This window comes from Balearica regulorum, chromosome 12 (genome assembly GCF_011004875.1).
Source record: "Balearica regulorum gibbericeps isolate bBalReg1 chromosome 12, bBalReg1.pri, whole genome shotgun sequence".
Taxonomy (NCBI): domain Eukaryota; kingdom Metazoa; phylum Chordata; class Aves; order Gruiformes; family Gruidae; genus Balearica; species Balearica regulorum.
The window spans coordinates 17,089,698-17,114,985 of NC_046195.1; the positions used below are offsets into that span (position 1 = coordinate 17,089,698).

Genomic DNA, 25,288 nt, shown 5'->3' on the forward strand with positions numbered 1-25,288 from the left:
TTCTTGTTATTTAAAGAAAAAACAATTTCAAATAAGGACAATCTATAACCAACCTCTAAAGGTACCTCAAGGTTTTGCTGTATGATAAGCGCAAATAGAGATTGACTATCTAAAATCCAAATATCCCCCTGAAGCCCCCAACTCAGAAGTACAAATATCTCCCACACACAGAATCACCTAGGGTCAAATTCTCTGCTGGTGTAAACTGGCAGAAATCCATTGAATTCTCCCTTAAATCTATTTAATTAAAAGTGTCTTCTGATGTGTCTTTGTTTAGCAATAATGTTCACTTGAGAAGGTGTTATGGCAGGAAAACAAATCCCTTCTTTACACCCCCTCCCCCCAACCCCTTGGCTAAATTTTAATGTTTTTAAATAAATATTTATTTTTTAAAACTGGAACAATAAATGTATTGTTCACAAAGAATCTTTTGTTCTTCCAATACATTTGCTCAGAGGAACGCTTATCTGTGTATTGGAGAAGGAGGAGAGAAAGAGCCGGTGTAATTCACAGGTATACATTGTCCATATATGTAACAAAGGTGAGTTCACTTGATAAAATAAGACCACCCTCCCTGCAAAACTGTACCTGAAGCATAAAAAAACCTAAAACTTTTCTGAACTTCTGAAATAATGTGATTTTTTAAGAACTATTTTTTTTATTTATTTATTTTTAGCTTTTCTGCAGATCTAGCTATTCCACTGGGTCCAATTCAGCAAAACACTCCAGAGCTTAAATTCACCAGCAAATCACTTAACCACATGCTTAACTTTAAGCAAGAGCTTAAGTCTCAGGCATTCAAACCATTCGTGTGTGATTTATTCTTGGCCTTTTGGAGAGCAGAAGGAATGCAACGTGGCCAATCCACAGCCGATAAGGAGGCAAAACCAAAGTGACAGACCGAGGTGTTGGGAAATATTTGCTTGACTCTGAACTTGTGTATTGGCTGGAAAAGGTTCAGATGATTTCTTGAACTCTGTAGGGAATCCTCACGATTTTTTCCTGCTTTTCACATGGGCTTTAGCCAACCCACAGGCTCCTAAGCCCCAGGTGATCTTGCCCAGTGCTTGCACCGTGACAGCATGTAGTGCACCGGCTTCAGGACTGATTTGGGAGAAAATTGGGACAGACAGTCTCAACTGGGACAGTCTGCTAGACTGCTATGGTTGTTAAAAGTCAGCTCTCAAACAGATCTCTCTCCCTTTCAGACTTCAGTGCATCTGTGATTTTAGGTTACTTACACTGTATGGAATATGTGTCTTCAGCATTTTCTTACCTTTAAGTCGTACGGGTTCTCCCAAAAAACTGTAATGTCAGGTGTCACTGTGCCTGTACTTATTTATCCTTTGTCAAGATAGTCCTAAAACCAAGCCGTGCTGGAGACTGTCAGACTAAAAGGATTCTTTTAAGCATCTGTCTGATAATTTTACTTCCATTTCCATCCTCTTTCCTCTGGTGAAGGAGCCATCCAAATTGTGCACTTTTAGATATCAGGTAAAAGCACATCTCCCTGCGCAACAAAATGATATGGTATTGAATAGGGGAATCTAATTAGCGTATAACAATTTAAAAAAAAAAAAAAAAAAAACACTTGGCAATACTTGAGTCAGGCCCCACAAACTCAGGCTTCGCCTGTCTCATGCTCCAGTACAAAAGAAAACAATTAATAAAATAGTTGGAATGCAGAAGCAGGATAAGAGAAGCCGTAAATTAGGGAATAGTCCTTGGGTATGAACTAGAAAAGACACAAAGTTTGAGGCAACCTGATAAAGGGAGGCCCAACATGCCAACAAGCCTGGGACCATCTGGGCAGGATGGATAACAAGGTTGCTGAGCTTGCAAAACGGGGATAATGAAGAAGAGGTCACCCAACTCTGTACACTGAAGAAGAGGAGAAAGAGGAAGATTTGAGGAGGACGACCCCTGACGACCACCTGAGAAAGAAACTGCGCAGGCGTATCAGGACATTAGCATATATTCAGGAGTTCCCGGAATAATAATGAATATGTATTAAATGTATCAGAAACCTAATGAATATGTAAACTCTTTTGTAATATAAATCACGAACAATTTGTTTCTCGTCGAGACGCACGTTCGTGGAAATATCCCGGTGCGACTCCCAGCGCTGCAATAAAGGATACCTGCTTAATAGTCACATTGGCTATTGAGTGAATTTTCTTTGATTCAGATTGGCACCCCAGATGGGACCCTCTCTGCCCGGCTGCAGGACCCATTGAGATTGGGACTCTCTTGGGTACCCCCGGGGATTTCTCCGGAGAGACTCCTCTCCTCAATCGGATCACTGCGGGGGCAGACAAGGACCATCTATTGAAAGGTATTCTTTAAAATATTTTGTTTTTATTTTTATTTGTTTAAGTAACTGTCTGGAGGTATTGGTTGTTTAGGAGTTTAACAGTTACTACTCTGTTTTTGGAACCGGTTGTTTGGTGGCTCCCCGTAGGTCGTTACGTTATAACGCAGGGTTGAGCGTATGCGGGACTGCTAGCGTCTTATTCGCATACATTGGGACAGTAACTGACTGGAGGTATTGGTTGTTTAGGAGTTTAACAGTTACTGTTACACACACACACGCACTTGTAACTGTCTGGAGGTATTGGTTGTTTAGGAGTTTAACAGTTACTGTCACACACACACGCACTTGTAACTGTCCGGAGGTATTGGTTGTTTAGGAGTTTAACAGTTACTGTCACACACACACGCACTTGTAACTGTCTGGAGGTATTGGTTGTCTAGGAGTTTAACAGTTACTGTCACACACACACACGCACTTGAAAACTAACTGTCTGGAGGTATTGGTTGTTTAGGAGCTTAACAGTTACAGTTTCAAGAATTTTCTTTTTTTTTTTTCTTTCTTTTCTTTCTCAAGTATAACTTGAGGTGTTTGAATTTGTGTGAGTGTGTGAGACGTACAATCACGTACGAAGCGAGTGTGGAGTCCGGATCCGCGGTTCTGTTATCCCGCGAGGGAAACAGCCGGAGAAGGACGAAGCGAATGATTAATGATACCCTTCTGGGTAATTATTTAGATTAATAGTAGCATTGACATGTAAGTTTGGATGTCCTTTATTGCTGTGTTAAAAGATTAACTAAAAATCCGAATGATGCAGCCCCTGAAGTAGAATTGTTGATAAATGTGGGAATCAGAATATTGCTTTTGACACCCCAAAAATATTGTGAATCAATAATCATTTTTGAATGTTTATGGTATAAACAGAAATTGTGAATTCAATCTGGGACAGACATAGAGTGTGCTAAGTGTAAAGTGTGAACCCCTTGAGAAAAAGGAGTGTGCTACCGAAATAGTAAAGATTGTTTGTGGTTGGCGAGATAGTAAAATGGGAAGTAATCAGAGTGGAGAAGTTTTAAAAAAAAAACAGCCCAAGAATAAGAATTTGGAATATAATACAGTGTTACAATTGATGTTGTTTTGTAGAAGGAAGTTAGAAAAGAACAACAAGAAAATGAAAGAGCGGAGACAGGCAGGGAGAGACAGGGAAAGAGAGGGTAACGTGAGAGCTGCACTGCAGGAAGCGTCAGCAAACTAACTTCAAGGGAGGACGGCAATACCAAGGGGGAGAGGCAAGACCCCTCCAGCACAAAATACCAGTAATACCTTAGGAGATCATCAGTGTGCATATTGTAAAGAACTGGGACATTGAAAATGGGATTATCAGAAATTTAAGGACCGTTTTAGGGGTCCTGTTCCTACCAGTGCAGAGGTTCTGGAGGAGGCACGATAAGCAGCTCCCTTTCAACCTCAGTTCCCCTGAACTAGGTCCTGAAGGGGACCGGGGGAAACCTCCCCAGCAGAACCCCTGGCTACAGTAGAGCTGGGAAAAAGGAAAATAGATTTTCTTGCAAATACCGGGGCAACTTATTCTGTTAAATACTTATCAAAGAAAATTGAGTGATGATACAGTAAACATTGTGAGTGCCACAGGGAAAGCGGAACAGCGTGCCTTTTCCATCCTTTAAATTTTAAGCTCGGAAAACAATGGATAACTCACCAATTTTTATATATGCCCGAATGTCCTATACCACTCTTGGGACGGCACCTATTGAGTAAATTGGAAATGCATATCACCTTTAAAGACGGGAAAGTTCAATTATTAATCCCTGAATCTAAAGCCATTGAGGCAAGAGTTTTTATGTTGCAGGAGCAACCTAAGACTAACAAAGGAATTCCCGAGGAGGTGAAGAATACAGTGACATTTTTGACACGGGCTAATGAGGTCCCGGGTAGATCCAGAAGAGCGAAACCCATAAGAATTATCCTTAAACCTGGAACAAATCTGGTAAGACAAAATAATACCCATTAAAAATAGAGGCCAAAAAGGAATTTAAAAGGTTAATATTCAACTTTATAGAATACGGGTTGCTCATATAATGTAAATCAGAGTATAATACCCCAATTTTACCGGTGAAGAAACCGGATGGGAAGAATTATCAGCTAGTACAGGACCAAATTTGGTTTACCGTACTGGACCTGAAGGATGCATTTTTCTGTCTGCCCTTGGCAGCAGAGAGTCAGAAGCTGTTTGCTTTTGAATGGGAAAATCCTGAAACAGGCAGGAAAACACAATTAACTTGGACGGTGTTACCTCTAGGACTTAAGAATAGCCCTACTATTTTTGGGAACCAGTTGGTCCGAGAACTCGAAACATGGACTCCTCCATCTCAGACAGGGACTTTATTATAATATGTGGATGATTTACTAGTGGCTACAACTACTAAGGAGGACTGCGCCCAATGGACAGTGAGCTTGTTAAATTTTCTAGGATTGAGTGGATACAAAGTTTCCCAGCAAAAGGCCCAAGTGATTCAGCAACAAGTCACCTCGGATTTGAGATCTCAGGAGGACAAAGAGAAGGTCAAAAAGAAGCTATTTGCTGCACGCCATTGCCGGGAACAGCAAAAGAATTTAGGACCTTTTTAGGTATGACAGGATGGTGCAAATTATGCATATATATAATTATGGACTCTTAATAAAACCATTGAATCAATTACTAAAAGATAATCAGTTAAAGTTGACCTGGACAGGAGAAGCAAAAAGAGCCTTTGAACAACTGAAAACAGAACTGATGAGAGCACCGGCTTTAGGTCTTCCTGACGTGTCTAAACCCTTCTGGCTATTTTCTCATGAGAGGCAAGGAATAGCCTTAGGGGTGCTGGCTCAGCAACTAGGCCCTTATAAAAGAGCAGTAGCTTACTTTTCTAAGCAATTGGATGAAGTAAGCAGAGGATGGCCTGGATGTCTACGAGCAGTAGCTGCAGTTATCCTGAATGTACAGGAAGCACGCAAATTTACAATGGGCCAGAAAATTACAGTAATGGTGTCTCATACAGTTTCAGCCGTGATGATAGAACAAAAAGGAGGACACTGGCTTTCCCCCTCTAGATTTCTGAAATACCAAGCAATACTAGTGGAACAAGATGATATAACTATAGTCACCACTAACATTGTGAACCCAGCTTCTTTCCTTAGCGGGGAAATCTTGGAGCCGGTGGTCCATGACTGTTTAAAAACGATGGAAGCGGTATATTCCAGCCGTCCCGATCTAAAAGAGGAGCCGCTCCACGATGCCGAGGACTCCTGGTATACAGACAGAAGCAGCTTTGTGAAACATGGAGAATGCCAAGCAGGATATGCTGTGACCACTACCCAAAAGGTAATAGAAGCAAAATCATTACCTCCAGGGACATCAGCACAAAAGGCTGAAATCATTGCACTAACCCGAGCGTTAGAGCTGGCAAGAGGGAAGAAGATTAATATCTGGACAGACTCAAAGTATGCCTTTGGAGTTGTACATGCCCATGGTGCTATCTGGAAGGAAAGAGGACTTCTCACTGCTCAAGGAAAATATATTAAACATGCAAAAGAAATTCTAAAGTTACTAGAAGCCGTAAATCTTCCAGAAAAAATAGCTATTATGCATTGTAAAGGGCACCAAAAAGGTAACACCGACCAAGAGATTGGCAATAAATTGGCAGACTCAGGGGCTAGAAAGGCAGCAGAAAAGGGTAAAGTGATGGCAGCCTTAATTCCAGATGGTAAACTTCAAATTCCAAATTCTGATTTGGAGCCAGATAAGTATTCCAAAGAAGATAAAAAATTAATCAATGATTTAGAAGGTAACAAAGGAAAAGATGGATGGTTTTATGTTCCAGATGGACGAATAATAGTACCCTCTAATTTGTTATGGAAATTAGTTTTAGATGAACATAAGAAAACACATTGGGGTACAGATGCTTTATATAAACAATTAAACCAGAAGCTAGTAAGTTGAAATTTGTACACTAGTGTGAAACAAGTAACCCAAAGGTGCGAAATTTGTTTAAAGAATAATCCGAATACCTCAAACAAGATTCAGATGGGTGTAATAGGAAAAGGTAATAGTCACAGACAGTTAAATATAATCGAACAGACTGTTCTAGCAACACGAGTTAGAGGATTAGATCAACCCATACATCCTTTTAAACCCGGAGACTGGGTTTATGTTAAGAATTTCACAGGTAAACCATTGGAAGAGAAGTGGAATGGACCATTTCAAGTGCCTGAGCCATGTCAGTCAGGTAGAAGGATGGAATCAAAATCTACACTTCTCTCTAGTCCAAAACATCACCCAAATCTTACATAAGAATGATTGTTGGATCTGCACCCAGATGCCTAAATATTCTGGCCACGGAATATCCTTAATAGGAGTTCCACTTCCATCTAATGTCTCCTGGACAAATCCGGTTTATTGGGCAAACACCACCCTTAGAAAAGATTCCCAGTCCAAATGGAACCAGGAATGGAAGGTAGACGTGATGATAGCAAATTATACCTCAAGTAATAGTTGTTTAGTAAGTTCAGGAAAGGGCACCTTTGTAGGAGAATATTCAAAATGTAACAAGTCCATTTCTTTAAATATGACATTGATTGATCCTGTTTTTCAAAGGTTGAACTATACTGGACTCCCAGTCCCATTAGGAACGGGATGGTATTGGCTATGTGGTACATTGGCTATGAAGATATTGCCCCTAGGATGGAAAGGAGCTTGTACTCTTGGAGCTTTAGTTCCTAACATTACTATCGTTGACAAACTATACTCACAGGATGAAAGAATAACAACTTCCCTCAAAAGGATAAAGAAAACTCATAATGCTATAGCAGATAGGTTTACTAAGTTCCATAGTTTTGTAAGGTGGTTTCTCCCATGGCTAGGGGTAAGTGAACTAGAAAAAACTATAGTGAACATTTCAGCAGTAATAGAAAACATTGAGAACAAAACCATTGATGCAATACAGGCCTTGCAAATTGAAATAACTAGTCTGTCAAAAGAAGTGATTCAGAACCGAATGGCCCTTGATTTATTATTAGCTTCACAAGGTGGTGTTTGTGCAACCATAAATATAAGCTGTTGTATGTACATAGACCAAAGCGGTAGAATCTCCACAGATTTAGATGAAATCCGTAGACAAAGCGAAATATTGCATAAAATAACTAAAGACGATACCTCATGGGGTTTTGAAGAAATTTGGCACAAGTTAACTTCCTGGCTACCTAATTCGACCTGGCTCCGGCAGCTATTTGGTTTTGTCCTGCTTATAGGACTGATGATAATCCTGACTTGTATATTAATACAATGTGCATTTTGGTGTAGTAGGCGAACTTCAGGAGAATATGAGAACTGGAAACAAAATAAGATAAGACACGCAGTAGAGTCAGGGAAATACTTTAAGAGAACATTGCAAAAAGAGAATGTATTGTAGGCCTTCTTGCGAAAGAATTCGCAACTTTAATGAAAAGGGGGGAATGAATAGGGGAATCTAATTAGCGTATAACAATTTAAAAAAAAAAAAAAAAAAAAACACTTGGCAATACTTGAGTCAGGCCCCACAAACTCAGGCTTCGCCTGTCTCATGCTCCAGTACAAAAGAAAACAATTAATAAAATAGTTGGAATGCAGAAGCAGGATAAGAGAAGCCGTAAATTAGGGAATAGTCCTTGGGTATGAACTAGAAAAGACACAAAGTTTGAGGCAACCTGATAAAGGGAGGCCCAACATGCCAACAAGCCTGGGACCATCTGGGCAGGATGGATAACAAGGTTGCTGAGCTTGCAAAACGGGGATAATGAAGAAGAGGTCACCCAACTCTGTACACTGAAGAAGAGGAGAAAGAGGAAGATTTGAGGAGGACGACCCCTGACGACCACCTGAGAAAGAAACTGCGCAGGCGTATCAGGACATTAGCATATATTCAGGAGTTCCCGGAATAATAATGAATATGTATTAAATGTATCAGAAACCTAATGAATATGTAAACTCTTTTGTAATATAAATCACGAACAATTTGTTTCTCGTCGAGACGCACGTTCGTGGAAATATCCCGGTGCGACTCCCAGCGCTGCAATAAAGGATACCTGCTTAATAGTCACATTGGCTATTGAGTGAATTTTCTTTGATTCAGTATGTCTGCATTTTAATTTCTTCTTGTTTTAGTCCACCATGGGTCTCTCCCTCCTCATGTCTCTCACCAGGGAGGAACGGTCACTCAGCCATCCTTTCTCTTCAGAGCACCCTACAAGTTCACAGCCTACCACCCAAGAAGGTGCTGTAACAAACAGTATCATCCAGTGGTTTGCAGCAAGAAGAAAGTCCTGGCCTCCTGTGGACTAAAGAAACTTGGGGGAAAATCCAGCCATTGAACATATACTCTGAGTAGGAGGCTAAAGATATAATGTGCTAATTTGGGGATTTTCTTGGGAGTATGGAAGGCTTCAGCTCCTCTCTGGTTGGCTTTGGTGGATGGGCTCCGGTCCTACCTCACCACTCACCACCACCTGTGGTTTCTCCTCCTAGGTAGATAAGGGCTACATATTCCTTGATCTTCACTTTTGCAGTCCTTACTGAATACAAATGTGCAGTTCTTTCATGCATGAAAAAGAAGGTTGTGTCAGTGCTGCTGTAGTGAGACCATCCACTGAAACCATATTTACTTTATTAAATCCATTTTTCTCTGAAATTTCCCCATCATATGCTGGCTGTGTTGAGCTGATGAGACCTCCTCACCTCCTGAGTTGTTTATAGGCTTTAGTAAATAATTTGATGGACAATTTAGTCCTTTGAGAGTGAGGATTTAAATTTTAGCCTGCATTAAAGCAGGGACATATTGGGGGATAAACTAATATTTCTTACTTAAAAGTCTTATTTCATTTGATCCAAAGCACCTTATTTTTCAGAGTTAAACATTACTGCTGGACATAATTTTAAATTTGCACAACATTGAATTCTAAGAATAGTTCTGAATTGACCTTACAAATGTATATATTCTTTTTGGGACTGAAAGAGGAAAAAGAATCAGAAAGAGAGAAAAGAGAAAAGACTGAAGGAGCTAAAATAAAAAAGACAATCCCTTCATCACCTAAATAAAACTCACTAAGTGTTGAAATGGGGTTGAAAGATGTTTGTTAATACTGTGAAGTAGAAAGGCAGCAATTATTTCTTTGGAAGGTCCCTCTTAAGGACTTAAGTAGAAGGCTGGAGGAGGCTGCCTCCAGCTAGAAGGAATTGCCCCTGGCTTCACCAGGAGCAGGGAAAGAAAGGAAGCAATTACCCACTGAACAATGGCGCATTAAGACGCTCCTTTCTGTTTTCAAAACGCAGCTCCCTCCTCAGTCTGTTTTCCAGCTGGGTGAGAGGAGGAGATGGCCTCCTGGGGAGACAGCCAGCTGCAGGCAGGGAGCAGCTCTCTGCTTTCTGGCGGGGCTCTGGATGGAGATGGAAGGGAGGAAAGCGTGGTGGGACCTCTGGGGTTTTCTCCTTCCTTCAGGGCCAGGTAGCTGGAATAAGGTTATTATGAGGACCCAGTTCTGGCAAGCCTTTCATCATTCCTGGTCCTCTCCACGCTGTCTCCTCGCCACCCACCAACTCCCTCAGCTGTCCTCCATAGTCAAAACTCATCCAGAAACTTCTTGCCAAGAGGTGCTTGCTTCCTGCTCCCTCCTCAGTTTCCCTGGTGGTTTACCAGCTGGCTGAAACACCGACAGCACGATTTGGTTTTGCCACGTCCACATCTTCCCCTCCTTTTCCTCCTCCCAGGACGGGGACGGACAATGCACGGCTGCCCTGAGGAACCAGCCCGAACCTCGCTGTAGCTCAGAGAAGGCAGAAGGAGGATGGGCTGGGGATGAAACTATCGCTTCAGGCAGATTCAGTTCTCAGGCCTGGGATTTGGCTGAAGAGGATGCAGAAGCATCTGACTGACCAGCAGAAAGAGGTGTGGGACATAAATGTTCCAAAGCTGGGGAGGATCCTTCCCAAATCCTCTGTCCTGCAAGGCTTGAAGTCCCCCTGCTCCTCTGGAAGTTAGTAGGAGTTGGGGAGGATCAGCCAAACGTGCCAAAGAGACAACCCTGAGCCCGTCTAAAAAACACATCACCCTTTTTAATTAAAACCCAAGCCAGCTCAGGCCCCCTCTCAAACCTGCCTTGCTGCCAGCGCAAATTGCAGAGTATCTTGCATGCAGCAGAAAGCTGCTGGTTTTTAATGCATTGCTACAGCGGTGTCCCTGGTGGGGTAAAATAAATCAGCAGCACACACGGCCCCGTGTAAAGGTCAGCGTGAGGCGTTAAAGACAAGAGGCCCTTCCAGGCTCCACAGCCGCTTCCAGGGCAGGCAGTGGAGGGAGGGACCGCTCCGTTAACCGCCCACGCGGGAGCACTAACGGGGTTTCAACACACACATGTGCTCTCGGCTGCCGCGCTGCACGTTTGCCTTCCAGGAGAGGGGGATTCACCCACCTCCATCGCGCTCGGGTGCCTGGCTTTGCAGGAACAACCCTGGGCATCGGTGTGTCGGGCTGAGCCCAGCGAGCAGCTGGAGCCCGGGCTGTTTTATGAGTTCTGTAGAGCTTTCGTAGTTGTCGGCAGCCCTCTCTGCCCCCCCCCTCCCCTTTCAGCCACATCTCCCCCTCCTCCCTCAGCCAGGCACCCAGCCTTGGCCTCTGGCCCCATGGCTGCGCACAGCTGGACAGTATTTTTGGGCTGCTTGGAACAGCCGATTCCCACTGTCTTTCTCAGCCAGCCCCGTTCCTCTTACATATAACTTTAAAACCTTCTTCCTGTTCCTCCTCCTGTTGCCTTATTCTTACACTTTGCCTTCCCTGACCCGTTTCTGCACTTTTTCTTTCCCCATCCTTTTGCAGTTAGGTCAGAAGGACACATTCCCATCCCTAGGATGCTTACTTCTGGTTGTCATCTGCGAGTAGTGTTTTGCCTCCTTCCTCATGACTCTTTCCTCAGCTCTGTATTTCTTGCCAAGGTTGTATGAAGCAGACAAGCAGACATTTCTGCAGCCATGGGTTGGTCTGTAGGCTGAGTGACTGGAGGGGTTTTCTTATCTGTGTGGAAACCACCCCAATGCCTCAGTGGTGTGCGTGCACCCTCCATGCCTGTCAGGCTGCCAGAAGCTGCTGCCACCTTCACGTGTGTGCTGCCTCACGCGTGTTGGGGGGAATTTTTTCCCTTCTTCCACTGGATATTGCTGACTTCAAAGAGATTCTGTTCTCCATATCTGTAGGTCAAAATACTTCAGCACATGATGCAAGCAGGGCTGACCCCTATAATGACAGTGGGTCGTGAGGTCAGCACGGTGAGCAGTTTTGTTCCCTGGTCAAAGTGAACTTGTTGCAGCCTCTCTTGGGGCAGTCTCTGCAGGAAGAGGTATAATGGGAAAAACAGTCGAGATAGGGCTGCAGTGCCCCCAGGGACTTTGGTGTCCATCCAAGCTAAAAGAACTTGATGGCTGAAATGTGGACTTTGAACTCATCTAATGATCTGACCTTGATGCTCTCTTAGACTGAGTGAACCCTTCTAGACAACACCCTGGCTAGATGCAGCCACTGTTGGGCATCTGTGTTACAAGTCCCCGATGTCTTCACATTCTTTGTAACATGTGTCTATTCAGCCCATGAAACAGTGGATCAGACCTGCACTTGGGTCTCAGGAGCAGACTTGTCTCCCATCTACGCTGATGAAGCCAGAAGCTTGCACTAATTACCACCTGAGCCCTTCTTTGGGGTTTACTGGTGGAGAGGACCTGAAGACAGTGAGGACTTTGGGTAGGTCTGGTGAGGATGAGAGCAAAGTCACAGGTGAGCCTACCTACAGGTGTCCTAAATTTATCTCCTCTCTGCTAACAGGGTAGGAAGGTGATAGCCAGCAGGGTGGGTGGAAATAATGAAAGTTATGGAGCTCAGCTGTTGAGCTGATGCCTCTGCTCAGAGAGTACATATACCCACCCAGTCCCCTAGGAGAGCTTTGTTTAATTTGCTGAGTCTGGTGGGAGTTGCAAATCGTGGTTCATCCTCCCTCAGTTCACCAAGGTAGGACTAGTGCTATGGTTTTGCTAATACGTCATTTTTCTCTCACTTGAGGGCAAATCTGTTCTCCTGTCTCACCTCTGTCTACTCATAGCTGGGAATAAGGAGTAGAGCCTGTGTGCAGCTGTGTGTGGCTCCCCTCTGTGTGCTCCTCTGCCTGGCAATCTGTAACCCTGATAAAGCACCATCTGGGCTGTAAGCGTGTGACTATCCAACATGACAGCACCTCAAATTCCTGGTTTATTCTTATTAATAACAAGCTGTAAAAATAGCAGTCAGACAAGATGAGATCATAAGGCTGATTGTGGGATGCCATATGCTGTCTGTGTTACTGAGCAAGCCTCACACAGAGGAGACCTGTGCTCCCTTGCCAGAGTGGGGTGGGATTGGGGGGCAGCGAGGGGGTGCGTGGGCTTTTGGGGCGAGGCTTATAGGAGCAGAGAGGCACTGCTGGCAAATGCTGAAAATCTCCAAGTCTGAGGAGCAGTAGCTCTGTGGACAGGACAAATATACCATGGGTTTTAGGTAGTTTTACCTGATTATGCCTCCAGCTTAATGGCCCAGACAGCGCACAGAGACTTTCCAGAGCAACATATGTCTATCTCTTTGTGTTGATGGCACTTTAACAGAAGCTCAAGATTTTTCCTCTCTTTTTTGATTCTGTTTACTGTGAAATTAGGAGTTAAAAAACCCTAGTGAGAAAATTCTGGGCCTATTTACACTTGTACATGCTTCAAAAAGATGATGTAGATCTTGGCCAGCAGTGGAATAGCAACATTTTCTGTACTTTAAGGAATGATATTTCCAGCACCTAGCAGTGTCCTATTTGTCTTTCACAATCCTCTGGCTGAGAAGTGTTATTCTAGATTAGGGCTCTTCAAACTTTGATAGCTCGTGGACAACTGTGCTGTGTTAGTGAAGTGTGAAGGGCAAGAACCTGCTCTCTGCTAACCTGGGCCAGGGTGCTGGTGACTTCTTTTGCTCAGGAGATTTGCCAGTGTCGCACCTGGGCTGTGGTTCATGGCAAACAGCAGAAACAAACTTTCTGAATCCTTCTGTTTAAGGAATTAATTTTCTAACTTATATTGTTGCTCCCTTGGTAATGACCTGGACTGTGGAGCTGCATGTTCAAATCTCCCTGCAGACCCTTGTCTGGTTCCCCTTGCTGGTGCATTACTGCCTTGCCAGAGGGGCTGTTTTTGGGGGGGGGTTGAACGTAATACTCAAACTAGCTCCTTGCTTGTCTGGTCTAAAAGAGGCTCAGGTGCCAATTAAAGCTTGCACAATCAAGAGAAAGTGGGACCTTCGGTAATATCCCTTCTCAATGCCGCAGGTTCTGCTGTCCCAGGATGTGTGTATGAGTCATTGTCTGGAAATCCAAGTGGCCAGATGTCCGCCAGATACTGCTGAACTCCTTGAGTTGCTAACTTCAGCAGAAAGGGTGAAGGGAACGTGGCTGTTTCTCCCCGGCGGAGGTGGTGGTGGTGCAGGTGAGGAGCTCTGCACATCCCTGCGGGTGGTGGGGCAGGGAGCCAGCGCTTGTGGGGCCTGCCCCAGGGGAGGCATCTGCAGGCAGCTGGGTCCATCTCCGTGCCCCCCACCCGGGGTGGGAGGGAAGGCTGTTATAACAGCTGCCCTGAAGCACTCGCTCTCCAGCTGCTTTTGGCTGCCGTGGTGGTGGCTTGCAAGGAGCAGTAAGAGGGACCCCTGCAGGTCCCTGCTCCAAACAACTGGGGAAACGCTCCTTTGGGCTTTGCCGGCGCCAAAGGCTTTTATTTCTTAGCACAGCATTAATCTGAGGGCTCTGCCCCTCGTTGCTCCCCTCCGTCCCCTGGATTACGATCTCCGTGCGAAGCGCAAGCGGGTGACGTCGCTGTAGTGTTTGGGTCGGGAGTTTCTGGAGGGAGGCAGAGTCCTGCCTCGGGCTCTGGGCTGCGCAGTGCCTTTGCAACCAAGGTGATATTCCTTCGTTAACCAAAAAAAAGTGGGTTTTCTTTTTTCAAAAGATTTCATTGTTGAGAGGCCTGGTAGCAATACAAAATGTAAATGTTCTGTTGCTTCTAGACAGTGGCACAAAAGATTTTTATTAAAATCAATAAAATAACTAGTGATGAACTGAATAAACTCCTTAAAATGTGAAACACCAGGAAGCCCTGTTTTGAGGAAGGACATTGTCTCTCCAGGAGAAGAAGCACAGCTTTGAGGCAAAGATGTGTGACTAGATCTAGCTGATACATACCTTGTTGGCCAAGACTAGTAGTCTCCCTCCTTGCTTCAGATCCATCTCCAGCCTGCCCCACAGCTCTGGGCTCAGCTATACCATCAGTGGGCAACTGAGTCCCATCAACCTTTGTGGGTGAGGCAATTCGGGCCCTTCTTGGAAAGGGAAAATCAGCCAAAGCCCACAAACCCTGTTGTGATGAATAGGGCACTGCAAGAAGCAGCTCTGCTTTAGGGCAGCTCCCTCCTCATCAGCACAGTTATTCTATAGGCACAATGTTCACATACATACCCACCTTGAGGGATGTGTAGAGTAGAGGTCCATACTGCACTGCTCTAGCTGCACAGCAGAAAAGCCCCTTTTTGTGTCTGTCCCTCAAGGAGTTTTGCTGGAAGGTGAGTCAGGGCAATGGCTCTGCAGGAGCCTGTTGTAATTGCCAGATTTAGGATGTTGGGCTCTGAATAAATCTCTGCTTTTACTTTGGGATAATTCAGGCTTGAAAACTGAAGTGACAGTTTATAGCCAGGCTTTTCAGTTTGGCTTGTCTAGGATTGTGCATGTGGCTAAATGCAAATAATCTGCTCCCAGAAAACACACTGTCACAAATGCTAAACTTCTTATCCGCATGGACTGATGGTGTGAGTGACTGTAGACCCCATAAATTACCTTATTTCTCCTCAGAGTGAAAGTGATACTGGTGCTATAGTCCCTGACAGTAAAGAATGGCTCCCTTTCTGGTTAGACAGGTTTGATTGGCCACTAATTCACTCTCCCTCCTCTCATAATTCAGCACAGCTTTCTTGATGTACTCTGCCAGCTCTCACCAATTTGCTGCTCAGAGGATTTTCATGCAAGTGAATTGTGGATTCTAGTTAAAACACGTATAGAGCACGCTCCTGCTTGATGGCTCTGCTCTTAGATGTCACAGGAAGAGACAGTGTTTTGTATAACTGCAAGAAAAATACCATGTTCTAATTAGTGTAATTTATAGTCCCTTGCAGGCTAAAACAACAGCTGATGAGTCATGAAAGTTCCTTCTTCTGACATTTGCTGAAAGAAATGTTATTTTAGCTCCCATGACTTTTGGGGAGGGGGGAGGAACAGGGTGGGGAGGGAGCAGTTGGTCTGAAATGCCTGACCCCTTCTCCAGTACCTACCCCCTGGAACATATTTCCTGTTTAAAGACTTCTGGTGTGTTCCTCTGCAGTGAGGAAACATTGATTATGGCCATATCTAATTACCAGTCATGGTGGATCCCAGTTTGAGTATTCATATCTGGACTGGAGTTCCTGAACCAGCTGTGAGGTTGCTGGGACAGGAGTTTCAGCAGCTTCAGTACTGTTATTGTTGAGCTTGATGTAGCTGAGCAGAGAGAAGACTGGACAGTAAGGTCCCCCCACGTGCTATATAACTGGGCACTAGTGTGTTCTGAACATATTCACTGCCGTCAGGTGAGGTCTGAGGACAGCACGGGACCCTCAAATCCATTTTCAAGGATGGTCTTGTCACTGACTTGTAACTTCTTCCTGCCTCTGTGATCCAAGACTTTGTTCAAATTGGTCTCTGCAAAGAAGAGACAGTTGAGTTAAAGGAGGGTTTTTTCCAAGTTGTTTTTTTCACCCCAAACTCATGACTAGGCAAGCTGGGAGATTAACAAACTGAGATTAACAGCTCAGGAGCTGCTTGTTCTTATCTGCAGGAGTGACAAACACAGGGGTGGAGGATCCTTCCACCTTGTCCTGGAGACTCTCCCTGGCCATGTAAGTCTGGCTCTGACCATCAGAGGTCAGCAATGGACCTGCCCAGCAGCCAGTTTTGCCGCCTTGGAGCATGCATCTGTAAAACCCTCTCCATTTGAGTATAAGGGATGCCATATGGACTATTTTGTTCAACATGTGTTGTCCATGCATGTGTTTGGAGTGGTTAGTGACATAAAAATAAGATCCCTGGGATAGTGGTGTCTACAAGCTGTATGAAAGGCTTTGCCCACAGCAAAGCTGAAGTTTGCTTTAATGATTATTTTTTTTTTACCCGATGGCTTTTTTTGTTTGGCCAACATGAGGTACAGGCATTTTTCAGTTTGTTTTGTTGGAAGACAGACAGTTGTTCTCCAAGAATAAGTAAAATAATGACAAAGTGATGGCTACCTTGCATCCTTGTTTAGGCATTTCAAGAGCTTATGGAGTCATTTAAAATGTTTTGCTGGAGGGGAAAAAAAAGTACAAATCTGAATCTTTCAGGTTGGGTGAAAACAGACCTGCAGAGAGCTCACCTAATGACGTGTCAGTTATGAAGGGTCCTCAATAACTGAAGTGGCAATTGTCTGGCTCTGCTGAAAGTATGTGAAGGACTATGTTGGTCCACAGACCTTGAGCTCCTAGAGGTGTCACTTCAAGTTCTGACTTAGTCCATGACTTTGGAGAATTTTTTCAGAGTTTTGGGTGCTCAAGGCAGAAAAATCATTGCTGTTTTGACTCAGTTGACAGTCAGTGGGAGTATGCACTTGAGAGTGGAGAGCCGGTGGTCAGGAAGAGGAGGCAAAGACGGCTCTCTGAAAGTAGTCAGGAATGAGTCTGGTGGTACATGAAGACATGAGAAATGAGAATCCTTAAGGAAAGGGAATCTTACGGTGGGGGGGAGCACAAAAAACCCCCAAGGAACTTGAACATTGTAGGATTTTTGGTGACCTCCGCATAGCCTGCTGCATCTGGAGGTTCAATGTGTGACCTTTGTTTTTCAGGCTTATCAGGATCAATAATAAAACAAGATCAAAAAAGCCAGGGAAAATACTACTTTGTATCCCTATGCAAATGCTGTGTACCTGTGCAACCATACAAACCCAGAGTAACTCTTGAGGAAAAAGATGATCTCAGCTGAGTGGTGCCAGATAGCAGGATTTATGGCAGACAGACACAACTTTAAGGTGATTTTTCCAGCTATTTTTATGGCGGTTCAAGAGATGGTATATAATCCATTGCTGGCACTTGCAGCATTGGAAGACTTAGAAAAACAGTGAAGGATTCAATAATTTCCAGAAGAGCTAATTTCTCATGGGAAGTAAAATTTCTTAAGGACTGCACTTAACCTAAAAACCTCAAATCCCCAGGTAAGTTTATCAAGCTGCTGGTTGTGAAAACGTATCGGTTCAAACAGCTTTTGGGTGGCTGGATCATTTATATGAGGCTTATCACATTCGCTGAGGAAAGGTCTGGAAAAAAAATAGCACTCAATTGAAATTAATCTGAATCTCCTCGTTGCTGATGTGTTCAGTCTTAGTTTACCTTTTTTCTTCTAGCTTTGTAACAAGATAACATTCTAATAACATTCCTGTGTTCAGATGCTTGTACTGAAGGTTTGAGTTGTGACAAAACCAGAAGCATTTGAAAGCAACATCCTCAATGTTTTTATCAGGTTTTTGGGGGAGAGGCATGCTGCCTTTCAATGTGATTAACAGAAGTTTGCAGATGACTTCTAGCTCTTCCCTTCTTGGTCTTATTCCATCCTTCTGCCTCTTCTTTCCTTTCTCTCATCAGTCACTGCTGCGTGAATATTGTCTCAGCCCCTCCAGGGCACCAAGTCAGCATCTGAATAATCCCATAGAGAGCGGCTGGTTTTGTTCTTCTGGCTAAATCTGTGCGTGTGGTTATAGCCCTTGCAGAATGGGAACATAAGCAGAGATTGCTGAGACATCAGTGAAAGACTTAATAGCTGCTTATCAATAGTTTTTTTCCTCTGAGCCCGTGTATAACAGCTGGGATGACCTTCTGCAGCCAAGTGTGGCAAATATTTGCTATTGTGAATGGAGACATTATTCTTTCTGCCTGTTACATGTTAAGGATAGCCTTGATGAAAAGGCTGATGCTGATGTCTCAGAGGGTCTCCTTGTATGATAATGAAATGTGATTATACTGTGTAGCTTTGCTAGGATGGCCCCTGGATTTCACAGGGCAGGGAGATGGTTGTGAGCTGCTAGCTTTTTGTTTGAGGCTCCCTTCCCAGAACTGGCACTGGGCTTGAGACTTGCCCCTCTGCATCTCTCCTCCTACTCGTACATCCGGTGACTTATGGTCTCTCTGCAGAGACTTTCTTCTCTCAGACAACAGCAGCAGCAGTCTCATGGAAAGCTACAAAAGCCTTTCCATACTCTCATAGAAATATCTTTGGAAATGGGAATCTTTGAGGACATGCCCCGAGTTAAAGGTTATTTGTTTCTTACCTCCCTACTTGAGAAGGGCCTTGAGGGAAAGGAGAGGTCTAGAACTGGAGGAATATAGGGTGATATTAAGCCAAGAGCAGGTGAGGAATGCTATTCAAGTGGAGTTGGGGGTCTGTGCTACATGCTGTGAGAAAAGGCAAGATGAGGTTTGATCAGGGTCAGGCAGCAGTAATGCTGTGAAAGCTGTGGATGGCACAAGACAGGGATGGTCACACGATACAGGAGTGCCCCTGCAGCTAAATGGTACAATGGACAACCAATAGCTCTCTTAGGATGTATTTTCAAGCAAGAGAAACCATCCATCGCAGTTTGTTCTTCACTGGCACCATGTATGAGGCTGCAGTCACAGATGGCTGGTGATCAGCAGGCTCCACAGCCTGGTGGCATAAGTAGATCCTGGCCTGGACTAATGCAGCTCTAGCAATAATGGAGTTAAATGAGGTTCTGGTGTTGAAATTTCTTTCTCAATGTGTTGTCTCCTGAGGTGTCTATAGTACTTGAATGGGTCCTAGCCTGGGTTTGGATACCTGAGGGGTTAGTCTGGACATGTCAGTGGCTCTGTTTATCCCTTCTGTTACACACGCAGTGAAGGGAGGAGAGCTCAGTGGCTTGGACAGAGGCTAGAAATATGGATGGTATTTCTGCCTCTGAGGCAATTCCTTTGTGATCCCATAGGCTGCTCTTGACAGTCTATCCAAATACCTTGACAGGATTTAAGCCCTTTTTTTTTTTTAGGGAGCAAAGTCCAAAGTGGTCTTCCACATATGGTGCCTTTGCTTCTCTGAGTTAGTAGTACACAGCTACGTGCCAGGGCTGTTGCAGGGCACCATCCATGATGCCAAACCTTGAGCCCTAGATCTGTTGGTAGAACTTGCTATCCAGTTGAAAAGATAAAAATCTTCAGAGAGCTTTAGAACTCAAACCCTTAGAGCATTCCTGAAATTGTTTATGAAGTGATACTAAGTAAATACTGAAGGCAATGTTTAGATGTGGCAAGCAAGGATGCCCTGAAGGTGTTGAGACTTGCCAGTTACCTCTTCGGTATATTCTGGAGCATCCAAAAAGGACTTTGTTTTTGACATAAGTGACCATGCAAGGCATGTGAAATGCCTGGGTAACTAGCAATCTGCTACTTAAATTGGAACCTGGCAAATCAATTGTCAGTGGGCAGGCAATGCAGCTTTCCTCAAGTGAGGACCTGAGTGAAAATGTACTTGATACTCTTAGAAATTGCTTTTTACCACCTGCCATATATCATAATCAGTGTGGTTGGGGGGAATATCTCCTTTGCTCTGCTCCTTTGTGTTAAAGGAAAATCTTATCTGAAAAGCTTTAAATCTTTTCAGAAAGGTAGCCCTCCATTGGAAAGGCTGAAATAAGGCTGGGCATTACACCTATAGCAAGTGAAAGTCACTTTTAAATCCCCCATTAATAAATTGTGATGCTTGTACGTGGCCTTGTTCCACTAAGTATAATTTATACCTATGCTCCAGTGGCTAAGCACGGCACAGGGAGTCATAAGTTCAGCAACTTGTACACACAGCTTGTGTTCCACTCTGAGGGTGTTAGAAGGCATAACAAGAGAAAATTCCTTGCCTAGACCATAATTTATTCTTTTTTAGGAGTGTCAAGATTCTGGATGACAGTCAGGTTGATGGAGCAGTTGATCAAGAATCTAAGCAAAGCCTATATCTTAGGAATGAATTCATGAAGCTAGGCAAATACCTTTCTCTAAGTGTCTACATAGTCTTGCTGGTGACTACAGTTGTCAAGTCTTCTCTGCAGAGTTCCCTCAAACCTAACCAAGGAGCTCTGATTTTTTTTCCGTGCAAGCCATCAAAGTCCTGCTTCCAGTTAAGGAGAAACTGGATTTGGTTTTAGCAAAGATGGACAATATATATGTGCAAAATGTGTATGTGCCTTGACCTTCATGCGGCCAGGGCAAGATTCAGCAGTAAATGGCTGTCACACTTAGTCAAGCAGATCTGAATCTTGTGTTAATGTGTTTTAGGAGTCAAATCTATTGTGCTCAATTATGCAGAGAATTTAAAATTGATGCTCATGTTCTTATATTCCAACACTGTATCTGAGCACTTGGAAAAGCTTCACTATGTGCTTACCTTGTTAGATTGCCAGCCAGGGTCCTGAAATAAAGCGGAGAAGTCCTGAGACTACTTTTGCTTGCACTGTTGGGGTGTAAAGAGGTGGCATGAGGCAGGTTGAGTGCACCCTCACAGCCACATCCAGAACAAGGCAGGGGCAAAAGGGAAGAGAAGATGTCAAAGGAAAGGATGTGGTTACTTGTGGAACTGATTGCAGAAAGCTGTGTCCTGGGAATGGGGGAGAAAGCAGCTAGATTTTCTAGGAAAGACTCCTGTGGATCAGTGTGACAGTATAAGATGGGCTGCTTTTAATAATCTGTTCAGAGTTATTTCTGCAAGAACAATGAATCTCTGTGCCTCAGTCACTCACCATCTGTTTTCAGATCTCATCTGAAAACTCATCTTTCCTTCCTTTACTCTCCCCTTCCGCTCTCTCTCTGCTGTCCTTTTTATTTTAAGTTTGCCTCTCTGCTCTCCAAAGCTTTTGTGAGGATGGAGTTTGAATGAGGCAATAGGCAAGGCTACATGCATTAACCAACAAAGCAAGAGCTGATTTATTTTTATTGCACCCATTTATTTTCTTCACACCCCAAGCATCTTCATAAAGGAAATAATTTAACCTTTTGAGTACAAAGCATAAGCCAAGGAGTTCTGGATTCATGTTGTAAAGTATTGTAAATTAAAGGAAAAGCATTAATCCCTCCTGAGTTTGATGCAGCTTTTGTGAGATGGTAGTGTGAGATGCTCCAGGTGATACAATTTGCTGTGGGAGGGATTACTGCCTTCACTCCCTGAGTAAATATGAAAAGTAGTCTTTGGTTTTCTATACAAATATAAAAAGGAGCAAGGAGGGGAAAGACACTTTTACCTAGGTGTGTCCTTCGGTGATGCTCCCCCTCCTTTTTTACAGTTCATGGTGGAATTCAGGCTCTTTTGGGAGAGGCAGAACGTGAGTGAAATGGGGATATGAGGTGTTAATGGGTTGAAATCTCTTAATGCATTAAACATAGGCTTAGGCATTCTCCCTGTGCTCTTGCTCTTACCCCACCCAAACTGCTCTCAAGGGTGTGCTTCCCCTGGGTTAGAATAATGGTCTCTCTGGTCTTCAGAGTGCCTCTGTTCAGCAAGTATGTCCAATTTTTCATTAGGATAATTTTGCTGTGTAGATTTTTTTCTCCTGCCAAAATACCCAGCTGTATGCTATTATTTTATTCAGGTAAACTGCCACTGCTTCCCTTTCCTGAGCCAGTGCATGTCAGGCAGGAGCCTGACAGCCTCCTATCTTGATAAATGATGCAAGCCTAAAGGGCAATGTCTCAAGCTAGTTCCTGTGCTGGCTGAGCGTGCCTGCGTTGGCCAAGAGAGCTCAAGCATTCTTCTTGCTGTGGGAAGTTTACACTAAAGGTCACAAGAAGATTCATTGTGCATAATTTTTTTTTCCTGAAGACAGGACTGAAGTGCTATGTGCCAGGAATGGATGTTGGTGGTAATAAGGAATAGCAGTTTACCTAAGCTTGCGACCTATTGTAAAGAGATTTTATTTGCAGTGGTCTAAAGTCTTTGCTGGGGAAATGAAAGTTGAGAAGTCAGTCAACTGAAAATAAAGTCAAAGAATGGTGCCTTATTTGATAACCTACATTGAAAGGTTCTCTGGACTACAATCTCATTGATTTTTCTTTTTGGTTTAAGACTTGCCTCTCTCCTATGGGTGTTAGGAGTTTGCAGTGTTAATAAACGCTGCAGCTGTTTCTAGCACCATCCATCTGAAGGCCTTAAACCTGGATCTCTGGGTGGTGGGGTGTTTGGGACAGGTAGACTGAGAGCTGGGAAGTTGTAGCATTGCACTAATTAGCATGAGCTTCTCGGACTGAGCTCAGTGAAACAAAGCCTGCATTTGTCATGTTGCACGGCTGCGGTTATGTCTGGCTTTAAAGCTTGTGAAGCTCTTCTGTTAGCCCCAATGGTGAAGAACAAATTCCAGCTCCTCCTCAGTCCTCTTCCCCTGTACTGGCTCTCTTCATCTCAACCCCAAATTAAAGGAAGAGTTTTTCCTATGAAACTCTAAACACATAGCTATTGATCAGCTAGAATAAATCTGACTCAATCTGGCTGAGAAGTAACATGGAAAAGGAGTAAAAGAAGAGGCATTTACACATAAAATGAAAGGCTGAGAACCCCAAAATACACTAAGAAAAAAGCTGACTTTCCTGTTCTGATAATTTCTGCTTTATTATCAGCAGCATTGCTATGGCTCATGCCATTTTCCTGCTGTTGTTAGTTTGCAATAATATTTTATCCTTCCTTTCCTACAGTTCTTCTGACTGCATTGTAAATGAGACCTTGCGTTTTTCCCTTCAGCGTCCACTTTATTCTCTGTTTGTATCCACAGACCTTAGGATGCACTGCATGAGGAGGATGGGGGGAAAAAAAAAATCAGTTAATTTGCTGGTATCTGTTCTGAACATGATGGCTGTTAATTGTCAAGCTTGGCTGCTGCTTCTGGCTGCAAAAATAAGCTGGTTGAAAATAATCTACCGTGTGCTTCTGTGTTTTGCTGTCAACTTGTCAGCTACCAACTATGGGTGTGATAAATTCCCAAATGTATAAAATTTGTAAACAGCTCTCCATTCTTGTGTTTCCAAAGTTGTGCTTTTAGTTTCAGGTTTGTCCTCAATGTGCCTGTGGCCTCCTCCACCTCTGACAAGGAAAACTCAGCAAGTATCTCCAAATCAACTGGCATTTCAGGCTCTGGCCAGCCTGTGCAGCCCCCTGAACCTGGGCACGCTGTTGTATGGTGATGCTGATAACTTGCTTTCTACCTGTGTCTTAGCAAAATTCACCTGAGGAAGGTCATGGTGCTGCTGAGCCACGAGCTGGGCAGGTAGCATGCTAATTCTGTAGGGGGTTCTAAGCAGGATTTCATTTTGGGGGGAGCATAGGGAGGAGCGGGGTGTGTGCTTAAAGCTGTTAGACTTAAAAAATAATACTAAAAGGGCTTATTGTCTGCCTGGAATGATGCAACAGAGGATTTCTGCTGATTTTGTACAGCCAGTGAAGCAGTTGTCTCTGGCAGTTTAGGATGTGATACCGACATGCCATGCACAGCGCGGTCTGATGAAGGTACTCAGGTTTAAGTCTAGGTCTGACCATTTTTTAAGGTATAATAAACCTCAGAATTGGGCTTTCAGGTAGGGGCAGATGTGCTCACTGCATAAACTGATATTGGCTATAAATATTCCCTTTTCATTATGTTGCTCCCATGAACACACAGTGCTGTTAACGATGCTTTGCTTTAATACTTCAGTTAGTGCTTTTGCTCCCCCTCAGGCTTTAAAATGATTGACCAGTTATTGTCCAGGAAGCAAGTAGCCTTGTCTTGTGTCTCTTTGGGAAGGGATGGACAAATATTGAGGCTGTGCACTTAATAACTTTCACTTGTGTCATTTTCCCTGGAGATCCATAAGCAATATATTTCTTGACTCTAAGGTAACGGTTCAAATGAAACTTTGATGCCCTGAAGAATACCTGAAAAAGATAGAGCAAGGATCTACTCCTCTTAACCCAGAGTTCTTGTTTGAGCCTGAGAGATAAAATGCAGATGGGAAACTGATGTTTCTTTGAAGCTGGATGCATCTGAAATTAAAGATATAGTTCAAAAGAGCTGCAAACATCTTGGCTGCCAATTTGAGCATGGTGGTTTTCTATTTGCTGGAGCAGAGAGAGCAAGTGAGGGTAGTGTGCGCAGATAATGTTGCTTTTTGTTTTTCTTGTTAAAGTGGAGTTTTTAGTAGTGTTTAATTGTATTTAGAGGAATGGATGAGACGAACGTAGGTGTGATGGTTTACAATAATAAAATGAATGATAATAGGGTAAAGGGAAGACCTAATTATAGGCATTTCAAAAGGAAGGCATGAACTGGTCAGTTCTCTGCCCTCTGAGGTTTTTTTCTAATCTTGCTTGCTCTAGTAACTCATGCAGTTTGATTTAAAATGTTTGTAGTAATGGGAACTCTTGCACAGACAAGGAGACCTCCCCACCCTGACCTCTGGCTCATCCTCAGCCTAACATGTCCCCACCTTCATTTGATCCTTGCAGTCTCATTTCTTCACCCCCTGCAATGGTGTGACACATTCTAGCTCTTTGGAAAGAAAATTATTCTTAAAGAAAAAGAACTACAGCTGTTGTAGATCAGTTTCCTATCCAATCTTAGGAATGGATCCATGGCAGATGATACAACCTTATCTCACTTCAGATTAAGGTGTGACGTAAATGCCAAGGTTCTGATCTCTGTAGTAAAACTCGTATTGAATATTTTACAGAATTGTATTTTGAACCTGGGCAAGGGCTGTGATTATTTCCAGC

At 43.6% G+C, this 25,288-nt stretch overlaps 1 long non-coding RNA gene across 2 annotated transcripts in view; it reads left to right on the plus strand.

Annotated features, from left to right (window-relative positions):
- LOC142603499 (uncharacterized) overlaps positions 1 to 25,288 on the plus strand; it is a 274,639-nt gene that overhangs the window by 64,897 nt on the left and 184,454 nt on the right. For both annotated transcript variants that reach the window (XR_012837443.1, XR_012837444.1), the window contains exon 3: positions 13,721 to 13,877. This is a non-coding gene — a long non-coding RNA (uncharacterized LOC142603499). The remainder of the gene's footprint in view (positions 1 to 13,720; positions 13,878 to 25,288) is intronic.